Raw genomic sequence first — 19217 nt, 5'->3', positions numbered from 1 at the left:
GCCGCTGAGCCTGTGCTCCACAACGGGAGAGGCCGCAACAGTGAGAGGCCCGCTACCGCAAAAAAAAAAAAAAAAAATAGCCTCCCCTGAAATAGCTTAGCTACTTGATGCCAGGATGTAGAAGGAGTAGATAAATTAATGCCAAGGTCCTTTAAAGCCCTACGATTCTTTGACCTATTTGGTTTTCCCTTCTATCTCTCCTCTTAGGAAAGCTCTGAAAACTTTAAACATAAAATTAGACAACTAGCAAAAGAACTCTAAAGCTGTCCAACTATTCCTCTTATACTAGAATGGTACATCATAATGAAGAGTATCAATGTTCTAGGTGACAAAGGTCATATATATATATAATAGGTAATAATCACACCATTGTGTGTTAATAGCACACCTATCCCATCCTACTGTATTTGAACTTTCCATGAAAACAATAGCCTGTGGTGAAACAGCTTGTCGTGGATACTAATGAAAAATTACCCGATGGGATTCCTCCTGCATTCATTCTGCCCCTGAGGTCTGGAAAGTCACTGAACACAAAAGTGAGATTTTCCTCTATCTCTTATATTCTACCAAAAATTGTACACAAATTCAGAATATCTCAAGTGGCAAAAGTGGGTAATGTGCAGAATGTTTTTTAGAATACAACCACTCATTGATTAATTACAGTGCTGAATGGAAAGAGGACAGGTTGACGGAGGGGGAAAGTCAGTTGTTTTTGACACCAAAGTTATTTCAAGCTTACAAGCAAATAGATGTTCACTTTTGTTTCTAATTTTGTATAGCACCTTGCCAGTGGTGAACTGGGCAGATTCCTACAGAATAAAAACAGGCAAAATGCCTCCCCTATGTAACCTTAATGTTCTCTAAAAATAATAGTGTATTCTCATCACTGGAGCTTTCTGTTTCCAAAGATTCTATACAGTAGGTTTGGAAAAGTAAATGAGGGAATGACTAAGAAATACAAAGACTTTTTGTAAGATAATAAAATAGGATTTGAATATTATCCCATTTTGATTTTTCAACTTTAGAGTCTCTCTCTATATGGGTCAATTTCTAGTGCCTTAATTAGCAAAATAAAAATAACAAAAAATGGCAATTTCCTACACTTTCTCTTAGGTTCTTTTTTTTTTTTCCCCCGATTGCAGCCTGTAGCAATAATTATATTTTACAAATGCAAAATACCTCATTTAAAATGCAAGCTTCCCAGAAGTTGGCCAACTCTTACGTGCTCAAAGTGGCAGAAACAAGTAAATCATTTTCTCTGACATCTTCCCCTGTTAAAACTCCTTTTGGCACATGCACTGAATATGAATCAGCCACCATGTAAATACGTTTCTGTGTCAATATTTTTTATTGTAAAATATTTTGCCCATTGGAGTAAAAGAAGAACAAGGGTTCACAAATCAGATTACTAGCTGACTAGCACATTTCTAATTTATACCTTGCACAGATAGCCTTTAAGCCACAGTTGACCTCTTATTTTGTGCGTGTGTGTGTGTATATATATATATATATATATATATATATATATAAGTATGTATATATTAGCTGGAAACAATTCATCAAGTAAGTTACCCCCTTTCCTTTCAAATCCACTTGTATTACTAAAAGATTGAGTAAAGACCTCTAGGGACCACGGGCAATTTTTGACATGGGTCTCAACAGATTAAACTATGCGGGGACAATATAGAATACACTGGAGCAATAACATTATCACATCACAGGCTGATTGAGAGGCATTTCCTTGCATTTCTGTCCTTTTACCATAAGCCAATAGTAGCCACAGGCACTTGACTGGAGAGCCTGGAGGATTGACAGGCCTGGCAGTCATTACACGCTGGATTGAATACTAGATTACTCCAAAGTGGCTGAGGGTCAGGGATCAGTGTGTTCCCTTTTGGCACTAAATGACTTTAATATCCTTACTGTATTAGTCAATTACTTTAAAGCTGCTGCTCTCTGAGCTCTCTCTGCCCCCCTGCAGTTTACTGTGGACATCTGAATTGCTCCCATACTTAACCCGCACATCTGCTTTTAGCTGTCAAAAGAACAGTGCTATCAGTGGAGCTATTGACAATATGAAAAGAACTGAGATACTTGCTGGAGGTGTCAAGTGCCTCTTTCTTTTGGCTGCTTAGTTTAAAAAAATAAAAAAAACTTAATAACTCAGTTACAAAGGTGGTCTTCAAAGAAAAGGAACTCAGAGTCTTTTAATCTATTGGCATGTAAAGTGACCAATAGGAAAGAAAATGGTGGAGTTGATTTTCTTTTTTACTACTCACTTCCATAAATTATGCATCTTCTATGTAGGTTTTTATGAAGTTTTGTGAACAAACACTTTGAATGTAACTGTGAAAGAGTGTGCACCTGAGTGAGGACCTGTATCAAAGTCTTTATTTCATTTCACGATGGTTCCAGTGATAGTGGAGAATTATACTGCACTTCTCAATTTATTGGTGCAACACAGCGAAGAATTTTATATCATAGCCACTGAATTTTTAAAAGGTCTGGTGTGGCTTGGTGTTAAACCAACATGTTGAAATTAAATATGCGCTAACCTGATTTGAAATTTAAAACTACTTGAAAGTCGTGCCTTCAGTGTTTCAGAAAAAAGTGGTATGATTCCCACACAAGAGTACATCTGTTGAGCGGGCCCTGACTTTCATGTGTTTGCATGTGGGTATAGAGTCTGTTTGCTTGTGAGTGTCAGTGAGAGCATGTGTAAGTCACAGCACTACAATGATAGTAAGGACATCACAAATTTCTAAAAGATTCTTAAGAGCTATTTCACATAGAAGATTTTTTAAATGGACAGATACTTAAAGAAGGGTTAACACATTGCCATTAGCTTACTTATATCATAACCTGGGAAAACCACTGATTTCCTACTTTAAGGCCTCCTTTCAATGAGACTATCTGATTATTTGAATGAAAAGTACTCAGCTGTTTTGCTAAGTTTCCATTACTGATTTTGACTTTTGTGTATACTAAAATATATATAGATATAAGCAATTCTTCACAGCATAAAATTTAAGTAAAAGCCTAATTTTTCTAAAATAATGACTAAATAAACAAACACAACAGAAAATTTTTCACTTGTTTCTAAAAATTTGAACCCATAAGCTGTGATTTCAGGAACCATCCATCTCTCCTGCTTAGAAAAGATTCTTCTCAGTTATGAAAACATACCACAAAACACAATGTCAGCAGAAACATAATATAACCAACCCAAGTCAAAAATGGTAAAGAAATTACAAGTTTAGATTGTTATGAAGTCAGTAGAGAAGACAGCTTTTGTCATCAGAGTGGCACTTTTTTTTTTTTTTTTTTTTTTGGCTGTGTGGGGGCCTCTCACTGTTGTGGCCTCTCCCGTTGCAAAGCACAGGCTCCGGATGCTCAGGCTCAGGGGCCATGGCTCATGAGCCCAGCCGCTCCGCGGCATGTGGGATCTTCCCGGATCGGGGCACGAACCCGTGTCCCCTGCATTGGCAGGCGGACTCTCAACCACTGCGCCACCAGGGAAGCCCCCAGAGTGGCACTTTTAAGGTGATTTAAAGGGGAAATGGCATGAAATTATAAGATTTGAGAACCATTCTGTATTATTTGCTAAATATAAAGATTTTGACTCAATTGTTGAAAATGACATCAGCCTGATCCTAAAGATTTAAAATATACCTTTAATACAGGACAGTTTCCAAATCTTATCATTTCAAGCCATTTTCCTTTAATTAAAATGTTGGGTTTTTTTCATTAGTCTAGTTTTTATGAGTGTAGATCATATAATTAAACATGGAATAAACTACATATACTTGGGACTTTAAAAGCTGACATGATTCCTACCACAGGAAAGACAGACATACCAGAAGACAATATTATATATTTCCTTTCAGTGGACAGCTATTAAAAATACAAATATTATTGCCTTGGGAAATTAATTTCAGGATTTTGCTCATTTAAAATTTAGTCAGCAAAGTACCTTTAAAAACTTAATACCTCTTGGCAATCAGGCATCATTAGCACTTTCCATTCATTTATATTTTGTTGTGTTTTGGGAATTGAGTATTCTAGGGAAGAAAGGTAGCCTGACAAGAAAGTGATTGAGTCAGCCCCCTTGATAGCTGGGATGACAGAAGGTGAAGAACTGTAGCTGCAGCTGACAACTTCTTTAAAATGAGTCACTTATAAATATTTACAATTCATAATTCAACAATAAGTCTATGGGTAGCACATAAACAGAAGTCTCTGATGGTTTGTTTGGAATCCTGATCATTACTATTTTGATAGGAGTGTGTTTCTATTAGGAAGTGGTTTTTTTTTTTAACCAGTTCATATGGAAAAGTCTAGTCTTTCCTCTATGTCTCATCATTATTCTAATAGATAACTTCCCCTTGCAGTTTACTTACCACATTTTATTTCTGTAAGAAACATACTTTGCATTTAAAAAAGGTTAACTTCCTCTTCCATTCTGTCATGATGTTTAGGTGGATACATTTAAATTATATTTCCTCTAGAATATATATTATAAAGTAAATGGAGTAATTTTTTGCAACACCATACACTAGTTATCTTTTAAACACAAGAATGACTACCATTACAAAGTCTGCGAAGTAAAATACTGAGTTATCTTATGAAATACAAAAATCTACAACAATCTGTTAGTATAGCATCTAATTTTCATTTTCACAGATTTCATTAATGTTTCCCTAATGTAACAAGGAGGATTTAAGTGACCAATAGGGTTGTCGGGTGTATACTCCTTTCTTTCTGACCTAGTGAGTAATGAGGCAGACAATCCCCCGACCCATTATGCCTTCAAGTGTAGAGTGGGAGTGCAGTTAACTTTCAAAAGATAGAAAAAGGTACATATTGTTTATGACAGTGAAAAAGAAAAGATGCAGAATTATAATCTATGTGTTTTAACATCTTTCTCACTAATTACATAGGAAATTAACGGCCACGGTCTTTGAGTTTCCCCTCAGTTGCAGTACAAAATGTGAATATTTCATATTCACATGTGCAGTAAATCATTCAATATTTTCTGATTTTAGAAAGAACGTTAACAATTTCTGAAACAGAATATAGTCACTAGAGAGTAACTGGTTTTAAGCAGTGACAAGTTTACTTTATAAGTAGCATAAATAAGGGTGAGAGAGGTTTTTGATAATGTGATCTTTTCTTTAACCATGTCTGAATGCTTCTTGATTTTCTTATGAAAATGTGCACACGTGTGTATGTGTGTGCATGTTTAGTAATTCTGGTATAAAGAACTGACAGTTGTTTAGGGAAGTATCATTAGAATCATTTAAAATGTCTATTTCCCTTTGAATTGCTTCATACATCAACAATTAAAAGAAAACTCTACAGAATCTGCTTGTCATGGTTCATACTTCAGTATGTAAACAACTCGCTGACTGCCTTTGCAGAGAGTAGGGCTCATAATTTTCAGTCTGAAAATGACATATACAAATAAAGGAACTAAAGCATGGAAAGTAACATGTTTTGGTCTTGTGACTAATGGTAACCTCCCGCTATTGAATTACTGAACTGTGTCTGAGAACTAATGAGAAAATTTTCCCAAGGGAATCTTTATCCAGTGCACTTGGAGAGCACCTCAGGGACCTATTCCGAGTCTGTCACCTTCCCCGTCTCATTGACACTCCACTTCTTTACCACCATTACACTGTGCAACCATTTCACTTCACACCTCACGATTAGAATATTAAAAGGAGAGAATACTACACGACTTGTTCCAGATAGCAGAGTTGTTTTTGACACTTAGAATAGAAATTGTCACAAGAATATCAGAAAGACATGAGAGTCTCCAACTGAGTAGAACATTCTAAAGCTTAAAGCTATTTTATTTCGTAGCTAATGAAAACTTTCAAGAAACCTCTTAATGGCACATAATCCATTTACTCGGAGTTATTTAAGGGCTGCATAATTTTAACCAAAAAGGATAACTGAACTTTCAAAGTTACAAAAAATGATTCTGCCATAGAAATACAGCTTGGGTCGTTATTATACTGATCTTTTGTTGGTTATTGCTGTTTGATCGTATATATACTTGGATAGAAGGTATGGCCCTAGATAGAGGGTGGCATTCTTATACTGGTCAGTGGTTAAGATTAGCACTGTTACCACAGAGGTCTTACTGTAGTGAATAAGGACAATGTTATTACTTCTAGAACTAATAGTGACATACCTAACAGGATACTCCTAGTTTCTGACACAAAGGAACAAAGAAGATGGAAAGATAAGACTGTTTAAGAAGGTATTCCACTATTACAATGCTTTATATATGTATACATATTTTTTACATATATAATATAAACATTTATAAGTATCTGTTTTAGCAAGAAATTATTAATTAAGGAATTCTCTTATGAAAACTGGGAACTATTTTTTATCAGAAGCAAAATCCCTGCCACTAAAAAGACAAAACTGGTGTTGATCTCTTATTTTATCCTTTCTAAAACTGTGAATACTGCCTCTGTGGTTAGGCTTTACTACATCCCTATAGCAGAATAAACACTGTTATTTCCATTGCTGATGTCAGGCTATTAAATTAAGAGCATTACACATTCATGTAAAAGACCATCCCATGCACATTTAGGGTTGGAATTTATTAATTCTCCAATGACCTTAGCAGTTATCTGTATATTTTTCAAAATATACTTTGCACAATAAACTCCCCTTACTAATATTATTGCTACGTTTGCATTTGCCTCAAATTAGACAACCTCCACTCTTCTTAACAAATGGTTAAATTCATATGCTCCATGGCCAAATGTAGACAAATATTACTGAAGATAAAATTCTACAGAATAATAAACTTCCACAGCCATTCTCTTTCCATAACAAAGTATCATTTTTATTATATAGCTTTAGATGTTTCATTACTGGAGCTTGTTTGAGCTAGAAAAAAAACATAGTCCTGGTTTGGTCATTTAGGTTTTCACTATGAACATGCATGCTGGGATTTGGTACTTTAAAAATTTTCATTCCTGTATTGACCTGGTATATTGGTATTTCCCTTTCAGAACCTTATTGCAGACCACAGGGGATTAAAGCAAATTTTAAATTTTAAAGCAAATTTCCTTCCAGATACATCCAGAAAGATTTATCACTCTGACAAAAGTAGGATTGAAAAATTTCAAGTTCAGGGGACAGTGCAAAGTTTAAAGGCTTGAAATCCATTTGTAATGGTGGGATTTGGGATGAAATTATCTATGAACTATCCATCTTGAGGTAAGTTTATCAGTCCAATATACTAAGTCCAGGGAAAAGAAAGAGATAAATTAGATGTGAGTCCTGGTGTCACTCATGCTTTCAGTGTTCATTAAGCATCTATGTTTTTACTTCTTCAGATCCATTTTATATCATATGCTAGGATGAGAGCTCATCTTATCCTTCTGTCTCACGGACCTTTCTACCCATTGTAAAAAGACATAAAAACTAAATTTTGTCTCTTTCCCTCGGATATGAATTCTAAAAAGTTATTCTTTTGATATGTAATGTAGGTCTGTTACTGTGTCTGTTAATTTAATGTGATACAAGTCAAGAAAACCAGAAAGCTCTAATTTCTGTTATAATGTTTGTATTTAAGTACTCAAGTATTAAAGTGGTATTTGCCCAGCGAGTTGAGTTTAGAATGCTTTTCCACACGGGTATCTTGAGCTTAAGTAGATGAAACCTTGTGACTCTTGAGTGGTAATGATTCAAAATATAATTCACATGAGGGAGTTAAACACACACTCATAATAAGCCTACATGAGCCATCCCGTTACAAGGGTTTTCTTCATTTTCTAGGCCAGAGTCACAGAATAACTTTAAACTTTGTCCCAGAGATGAAATCAAAAGTCCACCTCACATACATGAAAAGAGCATCTCTATGGATTTAAACCAAGACCCAATTATTCGGGAGCAGTTTATTTGGCTTGTGGCTAAGTCAAAGTTTGCTACTTCTGGGCATGTTTGACTATAGGGAACTCACCCTCATTTTCATCCCTTAGCCTGTTCTGAAGGATGTGAAAAACACACAACTTCGTTTTTACTCATGTGGTTTTGAATGGGCACTTTAGAAGTGTGAAAAAAAAAAATAAGAAAGCTTTGCATGTGCAGGGATTTGGGGATTTATTCTCTTTCTTCTCTTTTCCATTTCTTTTTCCCCTTGATAGAATTTCTGGTCTTTAAGCATCTGTAAGGTCTCTGTTTCATTCTTTCAAACCAATCCCTGATATATGGGTGGGGAGACGGGGGATATGGGAAACAGGAAATGTATTTCTATCCATAGGACAGCTTAGAACCTAGGGGACCACAGGTCACCACCCTGGGCAGAACACTTCAGCAGAAAGTGTTTCAACACAGCTTGGGCCGACATACAATGGCAGCATTCAATGGATGCGTGCTTTTTGATGGCAGTCATCCATCGAGGTACACAACTCCATCCTGGCACATTGCTCTTTCATGCATACGCTCTTAAAGCCTACTGTTTTTCTTTTTAACTTGTTGCACCTGAATCTCCCCCAGTCCATTTACTACTTAAGTTTTTAATTTTGGTATTAAACTAGTCACACAAATGAGACTTTCTGACAACCAACAAAAGAAGAGATGCGCTCATCTCACCCAAGACCCAGATCATGTCAGAAAAACCGCTCTCTTCAAAGGGAACAGAGTGATAGAAAGCCATTGCTATGGAGCTCAGTAGAATCAATTCGGTATAACTGCAGAATGGTTTCTACAAAGGATGAAAATATGGGCCAGTAGAAAAGGTGTGAGAAAACTTTAAAAATTCTTTTGACCCAGGACTGAATTCATGCAAAATGAGCCAAATTGAACTTAATTTATCAATCAGTTCAATTCACAGTAAGATAATATCATAAAAAGGGAGGGTCAGGCTTTTCATTGCTAAGTTTCTACTTTAGTATGTTTGGTATTTTATTTTCAGTGTCAAACAACCTAGCTGACAGTTTGAATCAATTTATTTCAGCAAATATTATAAATTGATACCTGTTTTATATTTCTGTTGTTTTGATAATCCATGGCTGAACTGATTTCCCCACATTATACTCATAACTTTAAAGTGTCATTTGAGAACAGAGGGATTTTATTTTCTCATGATCTTATGCAGTTGAAGAAAAAATTCTTTGAGGTATTTTGGGAGAGATTTCCTTTGGGCTACGTCTATACAGTGTCTAAATAAATAGTGAAAAGTTGAAAAGTTCAGTCAATTCCCTTTGTTATTGGCTCTCTAGACACCAAATAAGAGTGTAGCTCAAAATGATATCTAACTTGTTCAATTAAAGTAACCTGTCATTTCAGTCCAATTAGTCAAAACCTTTGTGCACATTGTGGAAGTCTTTGCTACTCAGAGACTGTAGCAAATTTCCACACAGTTAGAGCCTACGTATGAAATTTAAGCACTACGGCATAGGCCTCAGTGTAGTGTTTTTCCCTGTCTGATTTTTCTAGGAGTTTTCTCCATAAACTCCTAATACAAAATACAAAAAATGCAGAGTAACTGGATATTTTTCTCCACTAGTTTTCCATGGAAGTCTGAATTTTGGGCTCCTTTTTCTATTCAGATCACCAAATATTTCAAAGCTAGCTGCAGAGAAAAGTAGATAAATGAGAGAGAATCTGCTTACAAGGAGCTTTGCATCTGCCTCCAACAGACAACAAATACCTTGTTGACGGAAATTAAGCCAAACAGAGGTGCAAGCAGTATTCTGAGAAAAGTACAAGGAGAATGAGGAAAAGAGTGTATGGAAGAATGAGCAGTAGAGCCCAGATTTAAGGGATGAGACTTGAAATTTAGGGGAAGGGCATTTAGACTAAAGAAACAAGAGTAAAATATTAACTTAGATGAGCAAGTGAGTGAGTGTGCTTGTGTCCTAGTGTAGACTGTGTGGAGAGATACTGCGAATATTTCAGAGCCTCAAGGGGGACAATGCATAAAATGATTATATCTGAAATTATTTACCATAGGCTCTGAAGCAAGATATTTTGTAATCTTTTATTGTCAACAAGAATTCCAAGTTTAGAGCTAGCAGTGTGTGGCTAGTCGATTTAATTTCACTCTCAGGTATAGTGAAGTATTTGTCTGCTGTACATCACTCACTGGGAAGTCAAACTGATTCAAATGATGGTGAAAAAATTGTTAAGTGCCATAGCTACAAAAAAATACCTGCGCTAAAACTTGGTTGTTTTATATCTAAATAAAAGGGAGAAAAATTTATATTCCACAAAATATAGGTATAGATGCATTACCCATTATTCTTCTTGACAGTAAGGATCAGAAAATGGATTTTAGAGAGGATTTTAAAGAGGACTTTAGAAAGGAATCATTAAAGGTTCTCATTACTAGTCCCAAAGTGTTTTCCAGCTCTCTGTGGCTCTGCTGGTGTTCTGGGACCATTTTGCTGGACACACTGAAAGCACGCTTCAGCAGTGCAAAGGCACAGTGCTTCCTGAATTCAGCCCATCTTCTGGGATTCAACAAGGAGAACCAAGGCAACTAATTTCAATCTTGGAACATCAGCTAAATTGTGAAGTCTTTGTTTATATGATTCTGGGCATGTAATCATAGATGGAGATGAAACTGAATCCTTCTCAAAAAGTCCATCAAAGCATTGCTTTCATCTATGTGTGTTGCTTTGTTGAGAAGTTTCCAACCACAAGGATAATACTATAAGCATTCTTTGCCAAAATTTTTCGGGAAGTAGCATCCAGGTCATGGGATTCAATGCTAAATTAATACTGAAGTTCCTCAAATTTATCGTAATTGTTTTTAGGTTTCAAGTTGGCATTCTCTGGAATCCTCAATGAATCAGAGGTCTCTACTGATGGGGTTCCAAAATACACTGTAGAAACATCTCATCCTCCCGAGAGAGTATACAAACTGTCCATGTGATCTGGTGATCCAGTTTTATGATAAGACTGGAAGACAGTGCTACAGCAGGACAGAGAGTTGAATACACCCTCCAGAGAATATCAGAAGTTTATATGTGCTCTCTCATCTTGCAAACCAGGATTTGGAGTGGATCAATTACGAGATGACAATCTAGAAACTTACTGGCAGTCAGATGGCTCCCAGCCTCATTTAGTGAACATCCAATTCAGAAGAAAAACAACAGTGAAGACATTATGTATTTATGCGGACTACAAATCTGATGACAGCTATACTCCAAGCAAGATCTCAGTCAGAGTAGGAAATAATTTTCATAATCTTCAAGAAATCCGGCAACTTGAATTGGTGCAACCAAGTGGCTGGATTCACGTTCCCTTAACTGATAATCATAAGAAGCCAACTCGTACATTCATGATACAGATTGCTGTTCTAGCCAATCATCAGAACGGAAGAGATACCCACATGAGACAAATTAAAATATACACACCCGTGGAAGAAAGCTCCATTGGTAAATTTCCTACATGTACAACTACTGATTTCATGATGTATCGCTCAATAAGGTGACCTTGAAATAGAACAAGTCATTAAACATATCTTTATCTTGTCAGTAAATATTAAATCTGGTATCTTTATTGAAAAATGCATCAATTATTTTGCAATTTTTTAATGCATTGAAAAATATTTTATTGTAAGTTTAATAAATAACTTTTGGGTCAAAAAAAAGTTTATACGTGCTGGCTCTCACTTTTCCTTTTTTTTTTTTAATTTTATGTTTTGTATATGTAATTTTTTTGGTAATGACTTAATTGAGAGCTTGGGTATGCATATAGAACAAACTTGATTTTTAGAAATCCCTTTTCTTAAAAGATATTTAACCATCTGCCCTAAGGAATTTCCCACTTGCCTCTTTCCACAGGCTCCAATCTCCAACCATGGCACTTCCCTCCTCATTTTCTTCTTTGTTTTCTTCACAATTTTTCCTATCTTCTCTCATATCATATATATTCCCTTCAACACTGTCATATTCTTAAATAGAGAAGTCAAAAGAACTTTGTGTTTTGCTGTCCCAATCTAAATAATACTTAAAGTCTTCTTATTCCTTTTTTTTTCCTTTTTTCAGCTTTACTGAGGTGCAATTGACAAAAAATTATATATATTTAAGGTGTACAATGTGATGTACACACACACACATTATTTCACATAGTTAGTTACCTTTTGTTTCCTTTCATTCCCCCACTCTCCTCCCCTCTGACAACCACTTATTTGTTCTCTGTATCTATGGGTCTGTTTCTGTATTGTCGTGCTTGTTCATTTGTTGTTGTTGTTGTTTTTTTTAGATTCCACATACAAGTGATATCATACAGTATTTGCCTTTCTCTCTCTGACTTATTTCACTGAGCATAATGCCCTTTAGGTCCATCTGTGTTGTCACAATTCTCATTCTCTTCAAACAGGTCCTTCAAACTCCTTTCCTATTAAGACAGACGTCAAATATGTTTTGGTGATTTAGCTCAAAAAGAACTCTAAAAGTATGTACCATTTTGGAAATTTTTAAGTTTTCATTTGAAGCTTCTCATAATTTTAATAAGCTTAAGTAGTTGTAAATTATGCAATTTCTAGCATGTTCTAAACCACACTGTAAATAAAGCTTAAAACAATTTAAACTTAGAATAGAATAATTTATATTAAAAGTAAATTAAGAGAAGCATGTTGGGAATGGTGGAAAAGGACTTCTGAAAAATCTGCTCTGCCACAGAAGAAATGAGACCACTGGCAAAAATCATCAAAATCAACTTTTTCAGAATCTTGGAAATTTAACCAAAGACTTGCAATAATCCAAGGAGAACTTATCAAGAAAAATGACTGAATCTCAGTATGAACAGTAAGCTTTGTGTCATTTAAATTTCCTCTATTCCTATCCCTCTCTTCCCAGGTCCATAGCATGCTTGAAAACCAATAGCCTCACAACTATGATGGCTATAAAAATTAGCAACCTAGTAGCCACTGGAAGAAACAGATGGGTTTGGAGATCCCCAAAAGTCCCATTCCCAGAGAAATATTGCCATTTGGAAGCTCCCTGAAAAACTCCATTCTTAGGGTTTGCCTTCATTTGATCAAACTCAAAGCTTGCCCTGTGTGAACAGCCATATTCCTAGAGCATTTGTTGAAAATAATCAGTGGCAATTATTCAACATCAAAGCAGCCTGAGGTGGAGTACTAGTCAGTGCTAAATAAGAGGCTGACTAAAAATCTCAAAAGGAATATCTGGGGAATGATACTTCCATAAGCAGTGCTGTAAAGCTCTGATATATTCTTGAGAATCTAGAATGCCAAGCACACATGCAGAACTGTGCACATTTCAAGGAAAAGCTGGAAACACCCCAATCGCCCACCTCTACCAGAACTTGAGGCTCTCCCCAGGCAGGAACAGAAGGCTAAGGCAGGGTTATAGACTGCCTGTTGGAGCAGTGATGCATGCCTTCCAATACACAGAGAACCACTTGGCAAAGGCTGGGAGATTTATTAATTCAAGATACGTAAGGTAATCTCTGTCCCATCATTAATTGACCACTAAGCTTAATGAGTTTCCAACGCTTCCACATAACTAAAAATAGACTTTATAAACTTAGTGCAGTTAAGTCACTAAACAACAACAACAAACAAGGATATCAAGCAAATTCAATGAGGAAAGAACAGTCTTTTTAACAACTGGTGCTGAGCAACAGGAAATCTACACACAAAAGGATGAAAATGTACCCCTAATTCACACAATATATAAAAGTTAACTCAAGATATATCACAGATGTAAATGTAAGCACTAAAACTCTAAAATATTTAGAAGAAAACTTAAGAGTAAATCTTTACGAGTTTGACAATGCTTTCTTAGATATGACACCAAAAGCACAGGTGACCAAAAAAAAATTGATTCGATTTCACCAAAATTAAAAACTTCTGTGCTTCATAAGATACCATCAAGAAAATATATATACAGCCCACAGAATGGGAGAACATTTTTTGCACACTTGTACCTAATAAGGGACCTGTATCCAGGACAAATGCTTACAGGTCAACAATAAAAAGACAAATAGCCAAATTAAAAAGTGGCACAGGATTTAAATAGACAGCTCTCTAAAGAAGATACACAAATGGTCAATAAGTATATGAAAAGATGCTCAGTATCATTAGTCATTAGGAAAATAAAAATCAAAACCATAATGAAAGATCACTTTATACCCCCTGGGGTAACTAAAATTAAGAACACAGACATTAACAAATTTTGGCAAGGATGTGAAGAAATTGGCACTCTCCTACATTGCTGCTGAGATTGTTAAAGGTGCAACCTCTTTGATAAACATTTCAGCAGCTCCTCAAAATATTAAACATACAACTACTACATAACTTAGGAGTTCCACTCCTGGATATATAGCAAAGAGAACTGAAAGCAAACGTCCACACAAATGTTTGTACATGAATGTGCAAAGCAGCATTATTAATAATAGTCCAAAAAGTGGAAACAACAAATGTCCATCAACTGATGAACAGATAAAGAAAACATGGAAATCCATAAAATGGAACATTTGGCCATAAATATGAATGAAGCTTTGATTCATGATGCAACATGGATGAACCCTGAAAACATGCCAGCTGAAAGAAGCCAATATCAAAGACCAAAATGGATAATTCCATTTATAGGAAATGTCCAGAATAGGCAAACCTGATGAGACAGAAAGTAAATTAGTGCTTCCAAGGGGGAGAAGGTAATGGAGAATGATGATAATAGGCATAATTTTTCTCTTTGGGGTAATGAAAATGTTCTAAAATTAGATAGTGGTTATGGTTGTATAACTCTGTGAACATACTAAAAAGTGGATTGTATACCATGAAAGGAGGAATTTTATGACGTGAATCATGTCTCAATAAAGCCATTACTTAAAAAAGTAAACTAACAGACTTCTTCATTAACAGTCAGAAATCAGCCATTCAATCAGCCTTTTTTGAGGGGGGAGAGAATGCTGTATGATCAGTTTAGTGTTCACTGATTAAAAGTGAGGCTGAATAATTTTATAAGTGTTTATTAGACATTTGCATTTATTTTAATCATCTGTCTAGTGATTTGATTTCTTTTAATATTGCTTACTTTATTATAATTAATATATAAGAATTGTCCACATAATAACATCAGTCATTGATCAAATACATTGAAAATTCTTTCCCAATTTGTGGCTTACCTTGTTTCTAGTACTGATTTATATACAAAACTTCAAATGTCTATTTATTGAAATCCATTCATTTTTCTTTTATGATTTTTTATTTCATTTTTATAAAGACCTTCTTGTTGTGGAATCACATTAATATTTGCTTAATTTTTTTTGCTTTTTTGTAGATTCATATGCTGTATTTAATTCTTTAACCAATCCGGATTATATTTTGAAGTTCTGAAGTATGGCATGTTATTGGGAATGTAATTATGGTTAAAAATAATTGTCCTAGCACTACTTAGAAAATATTTCATCAATTTGCACTGACTTAAAATACCATTTTTATCACATACTAGTGTTTTCACTGATACTTAGGTTTGATGGTTAAGTTTTCTCTTCTGTTCCTTGTACTGATATCTCCCTATTAATTACTATAATTTTACAATGTACTTTAACATTTAAAAGCCAAGTACACCATTAAATAAGCTATATTTTTTATAGAATTATCCTGGCTATTCTCATAGATTTAATCTTACACATGAAATTTAGAATCATTTGATAAAGTTTCCCAACATTTTTAATAGGGATTTTGAGTCATGTTACAAAGTATTAAAGTGGGAGGATCTCAAATTGTACAGGCTGAGACAATGTTTAATTCTGTGTCATAAACACTTGACTTCTCAAAACCTGTTTCTTCATCTACAAATAATAATAATCCTAACCAGTAAACTATGTAAGTCTTAAAAAAGCATGCATACTTATACATCTATTACTTGACATAATATCTACCCCAGGGTAAAACATTTAAGAAAAGTTACACAATACTACTTCAAAATTTTAATTGGATTTATCATTTATTTAAGGGGATAATTGGTACTCAGATTTAGTATGTTTCTAATTCAGGAAAACAATTATTGAAGTGTTCTTTCTCTTTTCCTTTCCTAATCTTTATAGAGGTTCTTCAACAAGTCTAGAACATATTTTCACCTTAAAATCATTTGTATAACTTATTTTCATTGCTTTGTGAATGAGAATATTTGCCATTATACTGACTAAACTTTCATAGTGATATATTATAAACAAATTGATTTTGTAACTGATTACATTACTAATCTTGCTTGTTAGGGCTAAAATTTTTAATCAATTATTCTGAGTTTTCTAAACAAGTATGTTTTCTAGCAACGATAATTTTATCTTTTTCTTTCCAATATTAACATCTAAATTTTTTCTTCCTTTATTATATTCTCTAGAACTTTCAGAATCATCTTGAATAACAGCAATAGACATCCTTATGTTGTTCTGGTTCCTAATTTTAATTAAAATGTATTCAATGTTTCAAAATCAAATAAAATGCTGATTATTGTTAAAATAAACTTTATCACAGCATTGTTTTATATTTAGTTTGTGCCAATTTTTTTAGAAAGGGATATCGCATTTCATCAAGATATTCTTTGAAATATGACAAAATATTTTTTTCTGAATTATTATTGATTCAATGACTTACTGAAATTGATCTATTTTGATCCATCCTTGTATTTTGAAGTAAAAATGTTACAACATAAGCACTGAAACCAGATGCCCTGTGTTTCAAAACTGGCTCTGAAACTTATTAACTATGTAATTTAGGGCCTATTAACCTCAGTTTCTTCATCTACAAAATGGGGATAATAAGGTTGCTTTCCTCATGGGATTATCTTGAAGCTTAAAGTGTTAATACATATAATGATGGTTTACTTTTTAATATTCTTTTGGGTTTTCTCTGAATTTATTTTGTAATGTTTGTATCTAGCTTTGGAAGTACACTGTACCATTTATTTTTGTATACTTCACTGGCCAGACTTTGGAACCATTTCAGGAGATTCTTGCATTCTTTCAGATTTTGAAATTATTAGCATTAAATTGTATTTAGTGATCCAACATATTTAATCTCAGCCATACATATTATTTTATAGTTAGCCTTACTTTTAATTCTCCTTATGAGCTTTTCCCTTTCAGTTGTTAGCTATATTAGTTTCCTATTGTCACTGTTACAAATTATCACAAGCTTAGAGTCTTAAAGCAACACAATTATGTAACAACTGTATTGTACATATAAAAACATGATAGTTTTTATAGTTTATTCTATATATTATATGCATATATATGACATATAATTATTTCAGAAGTCTAAAACATGTGCACAGGCTGTGCCCTTTTGGCAAGCTCTTGGGGAGATCCATTTCCCTGCCTTTCCCACTTCAAAAGGATGCTCCTATTCCTTGGCTCATGGCCCCTTCCTCCATTTTCGAAACCAGCAGTGTAACATATTTTCTCCTTCTAACCTCTGTTGAGTCCTTGCAGCTCTATGACTCTACCTCTACTGCCTCCCCCAGACTAGGAATCTTATGGTTACCTTGGGCACACTGGGATAATTCCGGATTATCTCCCCTTTTCAAGATCCTTAACTTAATCATATATCCGAAGTCATTTTCACCATTTATGATAACCCACTCACAAGTTCCTGGTTAGGATGTGACATCTCTGGGAGGCCTACCAGATTATTACCAGATTAGCTATATTACAGATTTCATATTTTAGTTTTCTTCAAAGAACATTATCTTGGAGAGATTTGTTTATTTGGGGTTTTTTTAGTTATTTATAAGTTTCTGTTTTCTTCAACTCTGGTTATATTCATTTGTCCAACTGTTTAATACCTATTTATTTTTTCTTATTTTTAAATTTAAGCACTTACATCTCTGAATTCTTGTCAGATTACAGCTTTGGATGCACACCATACACTTTGTTTGGTGATGTTCCCATTGTCATTTTACAACTGGTAATCGCAGGCTTGACATTCTCCTTGATCTTAGCATTATTCAAGAAAGAATTATTTTTATTGCAAGTGACATTTTAAACTTGTCCTTTGTTATTAATTTCTGGTTATGCATTGTATTAAGATAACATCCTAAATACTTTATGCCTTTTGAGATTTTTTTAGGTTGTATTTGTGGCCTAATAAGTAACCAGTTTATATAAATTCAAGTTACTTTTTGATAGGATATAGAATGTGATATTAATTAGCATTATTAACTATATTAACTTTATTTTATATCCACTATAGGGTTATTTATCTTTGCCTAATTTGTAGGCTATTACAGTCCATTATACTGCCATGGATTAGGATATATGGTCATACTACAAGAACACTGAGATGATGTTCTCAGAGAAGTTTTTAAAATTTTAGATAAAAATTGTAACAAATATGTAAGTAGAAAAAAATTTAGTATACATTTATTTGTGGACAATAAAAACTAACTGCTTGCCTGCATACTTCATTCATATTTTTGCACAAGTGCCTACCGAAGTACATTTAGGGAAAAGCAAAGCTAAATTTAAAATAGTAAACATATTCTTTTTTTTAAAATGTCAATTTAATGTCTCACTTTCTATCTTCTGATCTTTTGAGAAAGCTTTTGACTTTGCCCATCCATAGTGGAATTAGAAACAGCAAACACTGACATAGCATTATTGTAAAAAAGTATGAGGAACTTACTTTACAATAGGTAACTGCTGTCCCAGCAAAAGCCCAATGTTGGTTTTTCTTTAACCTTCTGGATTGCAGCAGAGAACTGATACTGAAACCATGTCTCCAAGTTCTAAACTAAATGAGTTTGATGGTGTCAGCTTAACTGGAGCCAAAATAAGCCTACAGTATATGTTTATAGTCTCTGTTTTATACATGTCTGGCGCACAGGAACAATTGAAGTTGAATTACTTCTCACCCCTGGAGAGTGCAGTCCTTCAGTGTCATGACAAAGGTCACTGACAGGTCATCATGGATAAGACAGCTTCTGGATATCAAAGTACAGTTTCTAAAACTTGTCTGTTTTCTTCACTTTCATAAAAACCAATTGTAAAAATGTTTTCATAAGAAATATATCTGTGCACATTTCCATGTCCAAATTTAAAATACTTATTTTCAATGTGGGTACAGAAAATTGTAAACTGTACCTGAGAACTATGGCTATATTTGGAAGCATTTTTTACTTTGAATTATACAGAATATGACTAGAAATAAGAAAACTTCATTGATGTATCAATGTCAAAAAAAAAAAATCATAGCTTTGCCCAGG

At 34.4% G+C, this 19217-nt stretch overlaps 1 pseudogene across 1 annotated transcript; it reads left to right on the top strand.

Annotated features, from left to right (window-relative positions):
• The first annotated feature begins 10298 nt into the window (after positions 1–10298).
• Positions 10299–11619, top strand: LOC113618568 (anaphase-promoting complex subunit 10 pseudogene; annotated as a pseudogene). Its single transcript, XR_003432037.1, has 2 exons — positions 10299–10509; positions 10935–11619. The product of XR_003432037.1 is annotated as an anaphase-promoting complex subunit 10 pseudogene (transcript).
• Positions 11620–19217: the final 7598 nt, after the last annotated feature.

The sequence above is a fragment of the Aethalodelphis obliquidens genome, unplaced genomic scaffold (genome assembly GCF_003676395.1).
Source record: "Aethalodelphis obliquidens isolate GAN/ISIS:26980383/991018 unplaced genomic scaffold, ASM367639v1 scaffold5, whole genome shotgun sequence".
Lineage (NCBI taxonomy): Eukaryota > Metazoa > Chordata > Mammalia > Artiodactyla > Delphinidae > Aethalodelphis > Aethalodelphis obliquidens.
Note: the sequence above shows the minus strand (reverse complement) of the source record. Positions and strands in the feature narration are given on the sequence as shown.